Genomic DNA, 16,321 nt, shown 5'->3' on the forward strand with positions numbered 1-16,321 from the left:
AAGCTCTTTCTTCAAGTGCCTACCAGCTTGAAGGTAAGTGATTCTCCATTCCAGGCCACTCTCACTGGACAGGATCCGGGGCTCTGCTTCCTGAAGTCTGGAAATTGGAAGGACTCTGCTAATTTAGGGATTCTACCCATTCATGCCCAGGGGTAAAACAAGCAACAGAGTCGGGGTAGAGAGACACAACAGGATCCCTCCTTCTCCAAATTTTGGTTGAGTTAACGGTACCCACCTGAGTTGCCCTTTGTTGGTCTGTCAGTGGCCAGTCTCCCAGTGTGCAAACCTTGAACACAGCTCTTAAATTACATGTTAATCCATCTGCATGAATCTACTCCAATCAGTTTCCCCGAAAAGAAAAACTGTACCTTGTTTAGATTGAACGTCCTAAGAAATATAAGGACTCATAAACATTTCGGTTTGGAGGTTGAAAAAAAAGGAAAGGATTAAGAGGACAAATGGTTGCTGTCCTTGGAATGCTGTGTTGTCAGTGGGACTCCTGGCATCCAAAAGTGAGAAAATGCAGACAAAAACGCCAGGCGGTATGCAAACACACTTGTCAAATTCACAGAGCCAGAAAAAGCTATTCCTGCAGTTTATCTGCCCCAAGTGGATTAGATACTAGCTGAGACGTGGAGATTTTGTTGAGCTTACAATTTTCATTTTTAAATTTGAAAAAAGGAGAAACATGGGGAAAATAAAATGAAGAGAGGAAACTGGCACGTCAGAGCTGGAAAAGAGCTGAAAGATTTAGTCCAACTCCTCCTCTGACAGATGAGGAGGCTGAAGCCCAAATAAGTAGCTTGACTTATCCCAAGTCCTTAAAAAAAAAAAAAAAAGACCTTACATGGATATGACTAATAACAGACACTGATAAAGGGAAATGGGAAAATTAACCAAAGTTTGATCTCATGGGTTGTTTCTCCCCAACTGCACTGTGGACCACAGTGGTCAGGGGTGAAATAGACAAAGGGTGAAAGTTTATTCCAAAATACATCTCTCCCCATATCTGCCAATGCCCTCTTTTGACTTTGATTCCAGTTACTGTTGCTATGTACAAACCCACCCCAAAATGTAGAGACTTATCAACAATCGCTTATTTTCTCGTGGTCCTGCAATTTGGGCAGGACTCAGTGGGGACAACTGATCTCCACTCCATGATGTCTGGGGCATAGTTGATAAACCACTGGGGGCTCTGAAGGCCCATTCACGACGACTTGTTGGTAGCTGATGCTGGCTGTCGGCAGGGACCTCAACTGGAGCTGTTGGTTGGAGTACCTACACGTGGTCTCTCCTTGTGGCCTGGGATTCCTGGCTGCATGGTGGCTGGGCTCCAAGAATAAAGTCCCAACAGGACCACATGGGAACTGCATGGCTTGTTATGACCTAGCAGCAAAAGTCACACGGTGCCTCTTTTTCCATAGTCACAGGTGACCCAGATTCCAGTGGAGGGGACATAGACCTTGCCTCTCAGCGGAAAGAGTTATGTTACATTGTTACAGTGTTAAAAGAACATGCGGAATGGGAGATCTTATTGATGCCATCTTGGAACATATATTCTGTACAACTTGAGACAAGGATCTTCAACTGATGGTTGGGTGGGGAGAGAAATCTGCACTTTTTTAGGCCACTTTGGGGTTTCAGGGGCTGAGGCAGTGGCAAGGGGAGGGTTGAAAAAGCATAAGCAAATGTTGTAATTCGTATTTTATTTTATTTATTTTTTTATTTTTTTGGCTGTGTCAGGTCTTAGTTGCGGCACGCGGGATCTTTGTTGAGGCATGTGGGCTTCTCTCTGGTTGTGGCGTGCGGGTTTTCTCTTCTCTAGTTGTGGCACGCAGGCTCCAGGGCACATGGGCTCTGTAGTTGTGGTGCGCGGGCTCCCGAGCACGTGGGCTCTGTAGTTTGCGGCACGCGGGCTCTCTCACTGAGGCATGCGAGCTCAGTAGTTGTGGCGCGAGGGCTTAGTCGCCCCGCGGCATGTGGGATCTTAGTTCCCTGACCAGGGATGGAACCCGCATCCCCTGCATTATAAGGCGGATTCTTTACCACTGGACCACCAGGGAAGTCCCAAGGACGTTCTTAAGTGAAACTGACTTTTTATTTTTACTGCGAGTATGTGGTAGCAAAGAATACAATGAGATTAGCATGGTTTGATGCCACTGCTAAGGCACCATTGTTTTGGCACCATCAGTGCAAATGGCAAATAGATAACAGTGATAATACTGTGAAAATAGTTTTATCCTGAGAGTATTTCGGGCACCCTCAGGGTTCCATGGACCACACTTTGAGAACCTCCATCTGGTGCACCATTTTCATTTTGCAAATGCAGAAACTGGGGACTGGAGAGGAAATAACTAACTCCAGGCTTCAGCATTTTATCACCACTTGTCACAGGTTGGGTTTCCCAGGAAGCAGACTCCAAGATGGAATTCCTTGTTCAGGAAAGTCTAACATGGGGGTCATTACCTGTGGATTCTGGCTTCCCCAAGGTCACACATTTTCTCGTTCCAGGTCCCCCGCCTGCCAGTCACTTTCCCTCTCTATTTTGCCTTTGCCCCGTGCACAATGCCCTTGATAATGAGACTGAAAATAAAAAGCTCTGTGTTCTCCAGGCAGGCCTCTGATTCAAGGCTTTGCACTAAAAATATTCTGCCTTCAAAATCGACAGGCTCTGACTTGTGAACGGGTCCGTAGACGCAGAGGCTTAAGGATTTCATTTGACCCCACTTCAAAGCCATCTCCTGCTTTCCAACATGTCCCTGGGTTCCCTGGGACCTGGATAAATATTCTATTTGCTTGCACAAAAACCTCAGAGAATGACTCATTACCCAGCACAATAGGTGACTTAATTGGCAGGTCATGGTTAAGTGACTGCACCACTTGGCAACCCACGGCAGACGGCATCATCCCCAGGACCAGAGGCGAGGGTGGCTTTGCTGAGCCTTAGATTGCTGGCTCAGCATCCCCCTCCCCACCCTGTACTCAAGTGAACGCAGCTGTTTCCAGTCACTGCTCCCTACACCACACTCTCCATTCATCCCACACGGCCACAAGGTTACCCTCCTAAGATACTCCCAGAAGGTCGGACCCACCTGACACTTTCTGCATCTCGCTATAGTCCCCTGCATTGAGTTCAAACTCCTGCCCCCTTCTCAAGGTCCTCCATCACCCTCTAACCTCTACTACACACATTCTGCTCCAAAGAAACTGCACCCTCTGCTCTCCCCGCACCACGCTGTGGTCACTCAGGCCCCTGCCATGATGCACACCGCTGCCCCACCCAGAACCGCATCCCTATATCCCAACGACCTTTTCAAAGCAGGCTCAGTCCAGATCACCTCCTCCAAAAAGCTCCACCTGTCATCTGGACTCCTCCTGTTCAAATTATGTGCACCATACAACGTGGGACTTAATTATACACCATCTTGAATGTTCACCTTTGTTTCTTGTGTTATAGGCAACTCAAAGCAACTCACAGAGCTGTTATCATGTTCCAGGGGCTGAGCTGAACGGGAGAGGCAAAGATGAACCAAGCAACGCCTCTGTCCTGAAGGGGCTGGTGGTGAACCCACACACACACCAGAGTCATGCTCCCAAGCAGGCTGTCACTCTCTTCAGAAGAGACCACCCCCCCACCCCCAGTGCCTGGCCTGAGAGGCAGTGTGGACAGTGAACGCCTCAGCTTGGGAGCCCCGTCCATCTAGGGTACACCCATTGTCCTTCCACCTGCCAGCCAGGCGTTATACAGGTCTGGACACCAAAAGGCAGCCACCTCCTCCACCTATGGATAAACTCACAGCTGAACACAGAGATAAATAATAAATATACTATGGGCCAGGCACTACGCTGAGAGCTTTAAATGTATTCGGACTCTTAATCTTCTTAATTCTCCGAACTAGGTACATCTATTATCCTCATCTGATACATAAGGAGACTGAGCCTTGGGAGGTATCAACTAGCCCAAGACCACACAACCAATAAACAGAAGAGCCAAGAGCCGACCCACTCAAGTGGTCTTATTCCAGAGACTCAGCTCTCAATAATAATTATTATCATACTTAAATAGCAGCTAATATTTCTAAACATAATATATGTGAGCACTGTGCCAAGTGTACTATGTGGATTATTTCATTAATTCCCCCAAAACCCTATGAGATAGGGTTACTAACCCATTTTACAGATGAGAAATTGAGTCTTAGAGAGGTTACCTGGCTCAAGGTCTCAGCTATCCAGAAATCAGATGCTGGCATAGCTGCCTCTTTTAGCCAACTCACCAGTAACCCAAGGGTCATGACCAGTGGCTGGGTCTGAATCGGCTTCCGGCCTTGTCCACATGCACCTTCTGTGTTCATAGGAAATGACCACCTTGCTCTGATGACAGTCCTTGTCTGTGGCTGGTGGGTCACCTGGCTACACAGCCCCAGACAGAGCCAAAGGATGGTTGTCCACAAAGTCCTGTACTATAGCCTGAATGTCTGTCTGTGTCCCCCCCAAAATGCATACCTGGAAAACCAATGCCCAGTGTGAAGGTATTAGGAGTGTATCTGGAATGTGGTTAGTTCATGAGGGTGGAACCCTCATGAATGGGATTAGTGCCCTTATAAAAGAGGCTCCAGAGAGCTCCCTCGCCCCCTCCATCATGTGAGGATACAAGGAAAAGGCTGCAGCCTGGAAGATGCTGCACCTGACCATGCTCACCTGACCATGCTCCACTCTGATCTCAGACTTTTAGCCTCCAGAACTGTGAGAAATAGAGGTCTGTTGTTTATGGACCACCCAGTCTGTGATATTCTGTTAATGCAGCCCAAACAGACTAAGATACCCTGGCTGGAAATCTGCAGGCTGCCCCACACGTTCCAGGCCCGTAGGCTCAGCAAGACCTCAGGGCCAGACACTAAGGCATCAGACTTCAGTCATGCAAACCTAGACTTCAAGTTCCTTCCCAGAGAGAAGTGCTGTTTTGAGAGGCTGGGAGACCTTGGGACAATCCCTTCCTTCCCTGGCCCCTGTTCCTCTGTCACTGAAATGAGGATTAAGTGAGAATGCCCACAAAGGGCTTGTCTTCTCTAGAAGCTCAGCCAACAGTGCTATAATTATTTTAAATTGATGTTATCTGCTAAGTGCCAGGCTACCTGGAAAATTCCTTCAGTTTCCTCTGGGGTCCAGGGAACTGACATCAGGGAGGACCTGGATGGATCCAGTCCCTTCCACCCAACACTCAGCCCTTCCACGCTGCCCTCTTCTTCACCGCCTGCAACCTCAGACTGAATTTCCATCTCGAAGGAATGCTCTCAGCCTCAGCCTGCCCCTCCCCTTCGTCTCTGGGGTGGGCTCTGAAGATCTCATCTGGACAGAATCGATGTGCTAAGTGCAGGCAGAGACTAATGCTCTGTTACAATTTTTCTACGTACCTCGTTTATCCTAATGGAAATATCCTAAATTTTAAATATCCTAATATGATTTTTTTTAATTTATTTATTTTTTAAATTAATTAATTTACTTATTTGGCTGCGTTGGGTCTTTGTTGCTGTGCGCGGGCTTTCTCTAGTTGCAGCGAGCGGGGGCTACTCTTTGTTGCAGTGCGCGGGCTTCTCATTGCGGTGGCTTGTCTTGCTGCAGAGCACGGGCTCTAGGCACGTGGGCTTCAGGAGTTGTGGCACACAGGCTCAGTAGTTGTGGCTCGTGGGCTCTAGAGCACAGGCTCAGTAGTTGTGGCTCACGGGCCTAGTTGCTCCACTGCATGTGGGATCTTCCTGGAGCAGGGCTCAAACCCGTGTCCCCTGCGTTGGCAGGCGGATTCTTAACCACTGCGCCACCAAGGAAGTCCCCTAATACGATATTTTAAAAGTTAATATTGTAATATGTATCTCAATTAGCTTAGCGCAGCCCCTCTCAAGCAGAGGCTGCGGGCTCCATGCCGAGGAACGGGACCCTGCGGACATCATAGGAGGTGGGCCAGGGCCAGAAGGAAGCCCAGCTCTGGCATGAAGTGTTGAGGAGAGCTGCTCGAGAACTTTCGCACTTAGAAGACCCCTGGGCTTCATTACGTTAACAACATGGCCTCAAGGTCCTTCCATCCATAGAAGAAATGCATTTCTCAGCAAATTATTCTACAGCCAGTATTTCTTGAAATAGCATTATAATATCAGAAATGTTGTGGACAGGGCAGAGAACAGAGCGATGCATACTTGGGGTCCATGGTGGGTTCTGAGTGAGTTTCTGGTTTTGCATTAGGGAGATGGGAAAGGGAGCAGATTGCTTTGAGGTGGGGGGGGGCATGAGGGTGTTTTTTGCCTCTTTAAATGCACACACATCTTATTGGCTTTTCTTTTCCATCATCACTTTACTCTAAGCAAAGCCTCATTACTTAAAAAAAAAAAAAGCTGGAGCGTCCTAACAATAGTCCATAATTACTTTGCAAATGGTTCTGTGGAGTAATTATGCCATTAGTCCAAGTGCCTTCTACATCAAAGATTTCTCTCTCTCTGCAGTGCCTTTTCTATTTGGGTTAGGGAATGAGAAGAAGCTCCCGGGAGCCTGAGTGATGGGGACCCAGGCTGTGGGCACGGGTATTTAGAGATGCCCATCTTAGCACGTCTATTGTCAAACCAACAATTCCTGCAAATGACACCTCCCCACGGGAAGGCAGGATGCTAAGGCAGAGTTCCCAAGGAAAAGAGATTAACAATCAGCCTTTGGAGAAAGCGTATTCGGGCAGCTGCCTCTAAGGATTTCTGGCCACACTAGATAGAGAAGGGAACCTCAAAGCCATCTTTGGCTTTACTCACCAGTTTGTTATGACAGGCTGTGGCCATGTGAAGGTCGCCCGTCCTGCAGTTAATAGATCCAAGTGAGAAAACCTTCCGTGGTTCCCATACATCCTAATGAGAGACGAAAAAAAGCATAGACCGCATTTAGTTGAGGACCTGCTCCATGTCAGCTGCTGTACTTGGCATTTCACTCCTAGTATCTAGTAATTCACACTATATTTATTGCTTTTATTCTACAGATGAGAAACCGAAGCTCAAAAAAATCATCAATGCCCAGCCTTCTCCAATGTTTCTATCCCAGTATCCTAAGCGAAGTGGCTTTTATCCTCAAGGTCACTCCCATAGTCAGAAATGGCTGCAGGAGCTCCAGCCATCACATCCGTATCTCAGACAGAAAGAAAGAGAATGTGGGGTGGGGGAGAAGGCAAAAGGGTACTTCAAGGGGATTTTCCAAATCCCCACCCAATGGCTTCTGCTTCAATCTCATTGGTCATTCCACTGCAAAGGAGATTGAGAAAAAGAGTTTTTAGCCAAGCAAGAACTACCTTTAAAAATATAGGGCTGAGGGCTTCCCTGGTGGCACAGTGGTTAGAAATCCGCCTGCCAATGCAGGGGACACGGGTTCGTGCCCCGGCCCGGGAAGATCCCACATGCCGCGGAGCGGCTAGGCCCGTGAGCCACAACTACTGAGCCTGCGCGTCTGGAGCCTGTGCTCCGCAACGGGAGAGGCCGCGACAGTGAGAGGCCCGCGCACCGTGATGAAGAGTGGCCCCCGCTCGCCGCAACTGGAGAAAGCCCTTGCACAGAAACTAAGACCCAACACATCCAAAAATAAATAAATAAATAAATTTATTTTTAAAAAAAAATATATATATAGGGCTGGGCTTCACTGGTGGCGCAGTGGTTGAGAATCTGCCTGCCAATGCGGGGCACACGGCTTCGAGCCCTGGTCTGGAAAGATCCCACATGCCGTGGAGCAACTAGGCCCGTGAGCCACAGCTACTGAGCCTGCGCATCTGGAGCTTGTGCTCCGCAACAAGAGAGCCCGCGACAGTGAGAGGCCCGCGCACCGTGATGAAGAGTGGCCCCCACTCGCCACAACTAGAGAAAGCCCTCGCACAGAAACCCAACTCGCACAGAAGACCCAACACGGCCAAAAATAAATAAATAAATATTTTTTTAAAAAAAAAATATATATATAGGGCTCTGTTACTAAGAAAGCAGAAGAGATTGGGACAATGGGTAGATAAGCCACAATCACTATTCTGCTTTACACACTTTATTTTGTTTAAACACTCACAGTAATCCTGCAAGGTGAATGCTGTTACACCCATCCTGTCAATGAGGCTCAAAATGTGTAAATCCCTTGCCCAGCACAGAGCAGTTAGTAAGTGGGCCTGACCCAAAGCAGGGTTCAACCACAGTGCCCACTGCCCATCACTGCAACTCCCTGGCAGAGGCCTGACAACAAAGGGCAGGGCAGCAAGTGGGACAAAGCAGGGCTGTACAGTGATGGGAAACGAATGCACACTGGTGGGGAGGCATCTCACCGTGTGCACTGGTACAGGTTCCTGTGGGGAAAGAGGGGACAGCACGGAGCTGGTGAGACACATGGAGAAGGGCAGGTGCTACACACCTTCTGTGCAGCCTACAGTCCTGGGAGCCCCACAGGAGCCACCTCCAAGAAGGGAAAGACTACAAGGGTCTGTCTGTTTCATTGCTCTATCCCTAGTTCTCAGTAGGATCATTAGATCAGTGAATGAATGAACAAACAAATGATTAAATTAAGAAGATACTTCGCAGCCTACTGCCTTCTTCCGGTTTAGATGGATTTCAGAAAAAAAGCTATTCTGAAACAGACATTCCAGACTCAGATTCTGGTTGCCTCAGAGCACAGACCACACATGTTGTGATAAAATGTAGAGGCACACAGCAGATCTACCCCCTCTGAACAACCAGCGATGCTTTTTATAATTTTGGTAGCTATTTAAAACTGCATGGTGCAATACATAATTTTTTATTGATCTGTAATTATAAATGTATCTGATCAATTAAATAAGATGATGAATCCATTCACAGGCTTCTAAGGCATGTGATTCATTTTGATTGATTGATGATTGATTGATTTTGGTTGGTTGCCCTCCCAGAGTTGGGTAGGTAGGTAGGAGGTACCCAAATGTCAGTAGAAAAGACCCCTTGAGTCTCCCAAAGTCCTTGACCCTGGCTCCAAATATTCTACTTCATTACGCCCTCCAACCACTACCGTTTTTTAGGAAGTCGCCAATTAAAGATTCACCTGGCACAGACAGTCTGGGAAGGCTAACCCCTGAGCTCTCTGACATCCCTACCAAAGAGGAAGAATTCCTCAGATCTCCAGGGTCCTTTCCATCTCGTGAAAAGCCAGGGGCTCTCAAGCACTGAGGGACTGGGGGTTTCTGAGAGGGGCAGGAGGGGCGACCTCGGAGCCTGCAGCTCTCAAAGTAAAGCAACCTAAATGGTGAGCGACACCTAGGACAGAGGGTGCCTAAGGGCACTAGGCAGGAGAGCAGCAATGCTTCCCTTTTTCCTCATCAATTACACCTTGACCTCGGGCTCAAATTCCAGGGTTAAACAACGCATCTGAATCAGCTCATTCATATTCAGATTTCTGTTACTCACCACCCCAGAGATTCTGACTCAGTGGGTCTGAAGGGTCCCCAATGTGCATTTTTAACAAGGAGGTGGTGACTCCATTGCAAATGAGAAAAACTGCCTTACTCTCTGGGCTACTCCTTGTGACTTGTTAACTTTTCATCCTTTCCACTACCTCTAAGAACAATCGAGTTCAAGGCCATTCAGAAAACATTTACTTATAGGAAGGCAGTGACACAGACACAGTCTGAGATTTACAGGCAGACGGAGGTAGGAGGCGGCATCACGGGCCCCCAGGACCGCAGCCCTAGAAGGAGAGGCAGGCCTGGAGCAAGTACCCCGTGAGCACGGAGGAGGTGGCAGCCGCACACTGCTGCCGAAGAAAGAAGTGCAGTTCCAGCGGGAAGAAGCAGGGATGGCTTCACAGGAGACAGAATTTGAACTTGCGCCCGAAGGGTGCAGAGTTTTAAAATCAAGGGCAGGCGGGATGGGTCCTGGGGGAATCCCGCATTGGCTGCTCTTGTGTTGAGTTGAAATCTACTTCTCTAAGTAAGTCCTTCCGACAGGCCCCAGCTCTACCCAGTTTTTCTCCTGCTGCAGCGACAGCTCTGCATCTCCACCCCAGGGCCACCCAGTCTGGCTTCCCTGCTCTACGCGAGGCTGGGAGCACAGCTGGAGAAACCCTCCCAGCTCCACGGACTGGGGCCCTCGGGGCTGCCCCCCCTGCTGGCTCTTGATCAGCTCCCTTTCCCCTTGGCAGCTGCTCAGCCTCCTGTCCTCTCTGCAACATCCCTACATCCATCCGGGTGCAGCCCCACCCGCAACTCCATATAGAAAGCGGGACGGCCACTTGGGCAGAGGGAACACCGGGGGATTCACCTTCCAGGCTCGTTCCCACCTGCTTGTCCCCCAGCGCCGGTACCCACAGCTCCACAGCTGGACTCTCACTTCCAGTGGCGTCCGCAGGGCTAGGGAAGGCCTGGCTTATGATGGACATGGCAAACCAATAGGATTTGGTGAACTTCAATCTGAAAGAAGCCTCCATCACCCCCCCACCCCACCCAACCCCAAGCCCACCTACCCTATCTGCACTCTTACCTGATCCCACTCATCACCATTTCCAGGGAAAACACAGTCTATTCCACATGGAAAATCCCTCCCTTCTGCCCTTGCCTCCCCAGCTCCCCCTCGTCCCCATGACCTGCCCCTGTAGATTTGTCTAAACCAGCAGCTGCCCTCACCTCCCATCTTCCAGAAAGAGGTGAGCTGCCTCCTTGGTAAAGCTCATCCCCACCCCAGGCTCCCTGCCTCTGGCTTTCCACCCTCTTATCCACCCTCCCTCCACACCGCTGCTTCTCAAGTGTGGTCTGAGAACCGCCACACCTGAATTGGCAGAGATGCTTGCTAACCATGCGGATTCCAGGCCACCCACTAGATCTACTGAACTAGACTCTCTGCAGCTGAGGCCCAGGAGTCCGGATTTTAACAAGCATCCCGGTAATATTTTTTCAAATCATAAACACCCCCCCATGACTCCCACACACATACACTTCCCATCCTCCTATAGGGACAGCAGGGTAAAGACCGGCAATCACAGCCTCATCACCGCCACCCAGCCACATCCCCCTGGCAGCCCTTAGAATCTGCGGTGCTGAGCCCTGAGCGACCAGAGAGCTGCCAGCTTCCTAAACCCACACTGTTTGTCATACCCCTGTGCCTTCGTCCCTCCTTTCCCCTCTCCAGAGCATTCTTCCCACCCACTCCCATACCCCAACTCGAAACTCCTGAGTCCCCTCCCCAAACCTGCTAAGCCCCCATGCTTCCCACTTCAGTAAATGGCACCCCCATCCACCCAGTTGCTCAAGCCTCAAACCTAGAAGTCCTGTTTGGTTCCTCCCCGGCCCTACAGCCCAGTCTCAGCAAGTTATTTGGTCCTACCCTCGCGATGCAGCCCAAATCCACGCATCCTGGACCACACCCACCATCGCTCAGCTGGCCTGCGCTCGGCACATTCTACCCCACGACCTCCTCTTGACCAGTTCATCCCCATCTCTGGCAAATAGCATCTCAGAGAGGCGTTCCCCAACCTCTTGTCCCAAAAGAACTATGCAAAATGAAATCACTTCCTCTTTCTGCACAGGAAATAGCACTCCCTGAAGTTGTAAGAAATACCTCTGTTTACTTGTCCATCTTCCAGCTCTTTCGCTATAAGGTAAATAACACGAGGGCAGGGACCCACTTCAGGCAAGTCACCTCTCACCCCAGCATCCCCTAAGTGCCCTACCATAGACACCCAGTAAATATTCATTGAATGTGAAATGAATTCTTTAAAGTCTTTACAAAAGTTAACTTAATCCACACAGGACCCCCATTACTGTTCCTTTTATTATAGAGGAAGAAACCAAAGTAAGGTGAATTGCAGAGACAGCACAGCAAGTGAAGGACATGGCTGGGATTTGAACCCAGGACAGCCAGAGGTCAGAGCCCAAGCTTCCTTAATCAAACTGCCTCTTCTCAAGGCCAGGACCTGGGGCTTAGGACAGTGCCCAGTCTACTCTACAGATGGTATCAGCTAGCTATGGCTGCATAACAAAATGCCCCACAGCGTATTAGCTTAAAACAACATTTATCATCTCAGTTTCTGTGAGTTAAGAATCCAGGCTGGTTCCTCTGGCTCTGGGTCTCTCAGAAGACTGTAGCCAAGCTGCCAGCTGGAAGGAATTTGCTTCCAAGCTCACTCCCATGGTTACTGGCAGAACTCAGTTCCTTAAAGGCTGTTGGGCGGAGGGCCTCAGTTTCTCCCTGGCTATTAGCCCAGAGGCCACCTGCAGGTCCTTGTCACGTGAGCCCTACCGTGGCACAACTCACAACATGGCAGCTGGCTTCACTGGAGTAAGTGAGAAGGACCAGAGAGGGTGAGAGTGACGCAGAAATCACAGTCTTTTTGTAACTAGATTAGACTGCTTGGGCTGCCAAAACAAATACCACAGACTTGGGGGAGACAACAGAAATGGACTGTCTCACAGTTCTGGAGGTTGGAAGGCCAAGTTCAAGGTGTTGGCAGGGTTGGTTTCTTCTGAGAGCAATGGGGGAGACTCTGTTCCATGCCTGTCCCCCAGATTCTGGTGGTTTGCTGGTGATTTTTGGTATCCCTCAGCTCAGGGATACATCATCCTTCTCTTCGCCTTCCCCTTGGCATTCTCCCTGTGTGTGTGTCTGTCTCTGTGTCCATATTTCCCCTTCTTATAAGGACTCCAGTCACACTGGACTAGAGGTCACTTGACTGACCTCATCTTAACTTGACTGCATGTGCAAAGACCCTGTTTCCAAATACAATCATATTCAGCAGTACCGGGGGTTAAGATATAATCTTTTGGGGGGAGGACACGATTCAACCCATCACAGTAACCTAATCTTAGATGTGACATCCCATCGTTTTTCCAGAGCCTCTTGATTAGAGTGAGTCTCCAGGTCCAGCCCACACCCAAGGGAGGGGATTATACATGAGCCTGGATGTCAGGAAGTAACCATCATTAGAGCCATGTTAGAAGCTGTCTCCCCTACATGTATCCATAAAAATTACTTGAATGAGTAATCCAGCATCTATCATACTTGTACTGTCATTGTTTATACATTTATTTCTCCCCCTGCCCCAGGCTGTGGGCTTCCTGGAAGCAGGGACCATGTCAGATTCACCACTAGAACATTCCTGGCTCCTAAAACTGGACCTGCCACATGACAAGATAGGTGCCCAGTCAATATTTATTGAATAAATGAATATATAAGTAAATGAATGAGAAACAGATAATGTTTCTCTCCGTCCAAGGGAGCAATTACTTCTAAACTCTATATTAGGAGAGCATCACAATAGGACATTGCCTTTATGTGTCTGGGATTAAATGGATTCTACTCCAGCCAGCCCAATCTTAACTATTGATCAGAAAACTAAACACTTGTTTATTTAAGGGGGAAAAGGCAGCATTGGCTGCATACAAAGAATTTGTGAGACAAGTCAGATGTCTGATGAGTAATTTTCTCTGCCATTTTGATAAGACCCACGAGGTACATCTGTTTCATTCACTTTGATCAGAACTAAAAACAACCTCAAACATACTGCCTAATGCAGCATCTACCTGACAGGTGTGCAGGGAGTGATTATATTGTCTCTTTCCATCCCCGGAAGCTATTAATGAGAGCCAACATGACTGGCAGCCTAAGACATGAATTCTGGAAGGGGTGGGGAAAAGAGCCAATCAGAGCAAACAGACTCCGTGGAGAAGCTATGGGGTGGAGAGCACAGAGGCCACGTGGAGCTCTTGATAGGATGAGAAATGAGGGTCAAAGCCAGAGCCTTCACTGGAACCTTGTCCAAACCACAGGCCAGTTCTCAGAACAGGAATCAGGCAATTGGGTCTGCTCTTGACACTCACAGGAAATCTGGCGGATCAATTTTAGAGAGCCGATGTGTCAAAATAAAATACTCATCGACAGAGCATGCGTGGGAAGCGGTGTCTGTATTATTCTGGAAAGAAGTGGACCGGGACTCGGGAGGTGTGTGTTGGAACCCTGTCCCTGTCCCTTGCTAGCTCTGTGATCTGGAGAGATCTTCCTGAGCCTCAGTCTCTCCGGCTGTAAAATGGGGATAACAGTCCTCACAGAGTAAACTATGTGAACATTTGCACATTATAATATCTGTCAAACAGCCCAGATCCCAGGCGGTTCTCAGAACACACTTGGTCATCAGCTTCCTGTTACAGGACTCAAGCTTAGCCTTGGTTTGGGAAGTAGCTCGGCAATGATTTCTAAAAACTAATTTTTTGGCTGAATGACTAGGGAGAAATCAGTGTGTCTGTTCTGCAGAGCTGTGTCACGAACCGTTGCTTCTGTGGCTTCTTGAGCTATGTCCTCTTGTCGTGTGTGTGTGTGTGTGTGCATGTGAGTGTGTGTATGTGTATACGCCTGTGTGCATGCGTATGTGTCCGTGCACACTCACACCTGCACATATGCATGGATGTGCTCAGTTCCTGGGCCTCCGGCGATTTCTTGTGCTGTCAGACTTTGACAAAATCCTAATAAAAGCAGGGTGATTGCTAATCAACTTCTAGGGGCTCCACTCAGTCCACTGGATGGAAAATCATCTATATTCATCCACCACCCTTGAGGGATATAGTGCAAGGCTTAGAAGCACAGACTGTTTCCAAATGGCCTGAGTTCTAATCTCTGCTCTGCCCCTCTCCTCGTATGACCTTGGGCAAGTTACTTATCCGCTGTGCCTTCGTTTCCACATCTGCAAACTAGAGATAGTCATGGGCCCACCTGATAGGGTTGTCATGAGGATTAAATGAATCAGGCTTTAGTGCAGAGTCACAGCCCGCAGGAGGCTTCCTGGTCCTAACACGGCCATGTTCTGCTTTGCTTGGATGACTCTGGGAGGTGGAACACCGTCAGTCCTTTCAACATGCCTTCCAGGGCGAGCAAATTCATCCAGCACCCAGTGCACAATCAATGCAAGCTTGGCAGATGAAAATGAATTCATGAGTAAATGCAAAGAATCATACTTGCTATAATAGAGTCCACTGAGAAAGAAAAAGCCAGTCTGTGTGTTCAATCTTTTAAAAGACACATGCCATCTAAGAGGATTTGGTATGGAGGAGACTACTGGAAATTAATCCCTTCTATATTTTGGCTGGGGCTTTGGATGTCCTCATGCTGAGCAGGACTGAACGTCATATGGAGAAGGGAAAAGGGGTGTCCTGGGCAGCCCCCCAGACACCCAACCACAAGCCAGCTTCCCCATCATGGCCAAGACATGGCTACTCTCAACGGGACACCGCAGGGCCCGAAGCCCTGGGGGCAGCCATTCCCTTCTGGCCGCCCCCAACACAAAACTCTCTGAAAATGTCTCCTCTCTCATCTTGTCAAAATCCCCCTTCTGCATGACTGGGAAGCTGTCGTTGTGATCTACAACCCCCAGGCAGGCCTGGAAAATGAGCTAAATTGCCTGAGTCACTAGCAATGATAGAATCATTCTACAGGAAATTGGAAATCAATTCTTGTCATCACTGTACAGAACTCCTTTATCAAGAGTTCCAGCTCACCCTGTAATGCAACCATGAAGGACTTGAAGGCCAATATGGTAACAACAGGAAGAGAAAGGACCGTGTGTGTGTGTGTGTGTGTGTGTGTGTGTGTGTGTATGTTGTTTATCCAAAAACACATCAACATCCAAAGACAGTGCCAAACCCCTCAGGCTGGCGGAAGACCTCGGCATCCAGCAGATGGAGATGTTGCATCCTAGGAAGCTGAGAACTAAGTTGTGCATCCGCTATGGAGTTTAATTGAAAATGAGATGCTCTTCCTGGAACCTGGTGCATGCCCTCCTCAGCAGAGCACCTCTGCCTGTGCTGGGCTAGTGTACAACGATGAACAGTAATAGCCATTGTCCCCCCTTCACAGAGCACTTGGACATCCTCGAGGAATCTTCAGGTATGTTGTCCCAACTGACAGCACAAAGAGTTTTGGTTTGCTTTTGATTTTCGATGGGCTTGGCTTGCATGGTTGGATTGTTTTGTATTTTGAGAAGCAGCAAGGCCATAAAAGTTATCCAAAAGATCTGTGTTCAAGTCCTGACTCTTTCACTTACATATACTCACATAGAGAGTATTAGAAAAAATGCTGAATTTCTCCGAATCCCACTTTTCTACATTGTCCATAAAATATAGAAAGTAGCACACACAGAGTTGTGATGAATGAAGTAAATAAGTTTGTATATGGAGAAATGCCATGTAAATTTACAATGATACATAATGATGGGTTATAATATTGGTGTAGCCGTTTACACATTAGGCCACTGGGCAAACTGAGCCCCAAAGACGTAGAATGACTTGCCTAAAACTCGTTCATGTGAAAATAAGAGTAAT

This window comes from Eubalaena glacialis, chromosome 13 (genome assembly GCF_028564815.1).
Source record: "Eubalaena glacialis isolate mEubGla1 chromosome 13, mEubGla1.1.hap2.+ XY, whole genome shotgun sequence".
NCBI classification, from domain to species: Eukaryota; Metazoa; Chordata; class Mammalia; order Artiodactyla; family Balaenidae; genus Eubalaena; species Eubalaena glacialis.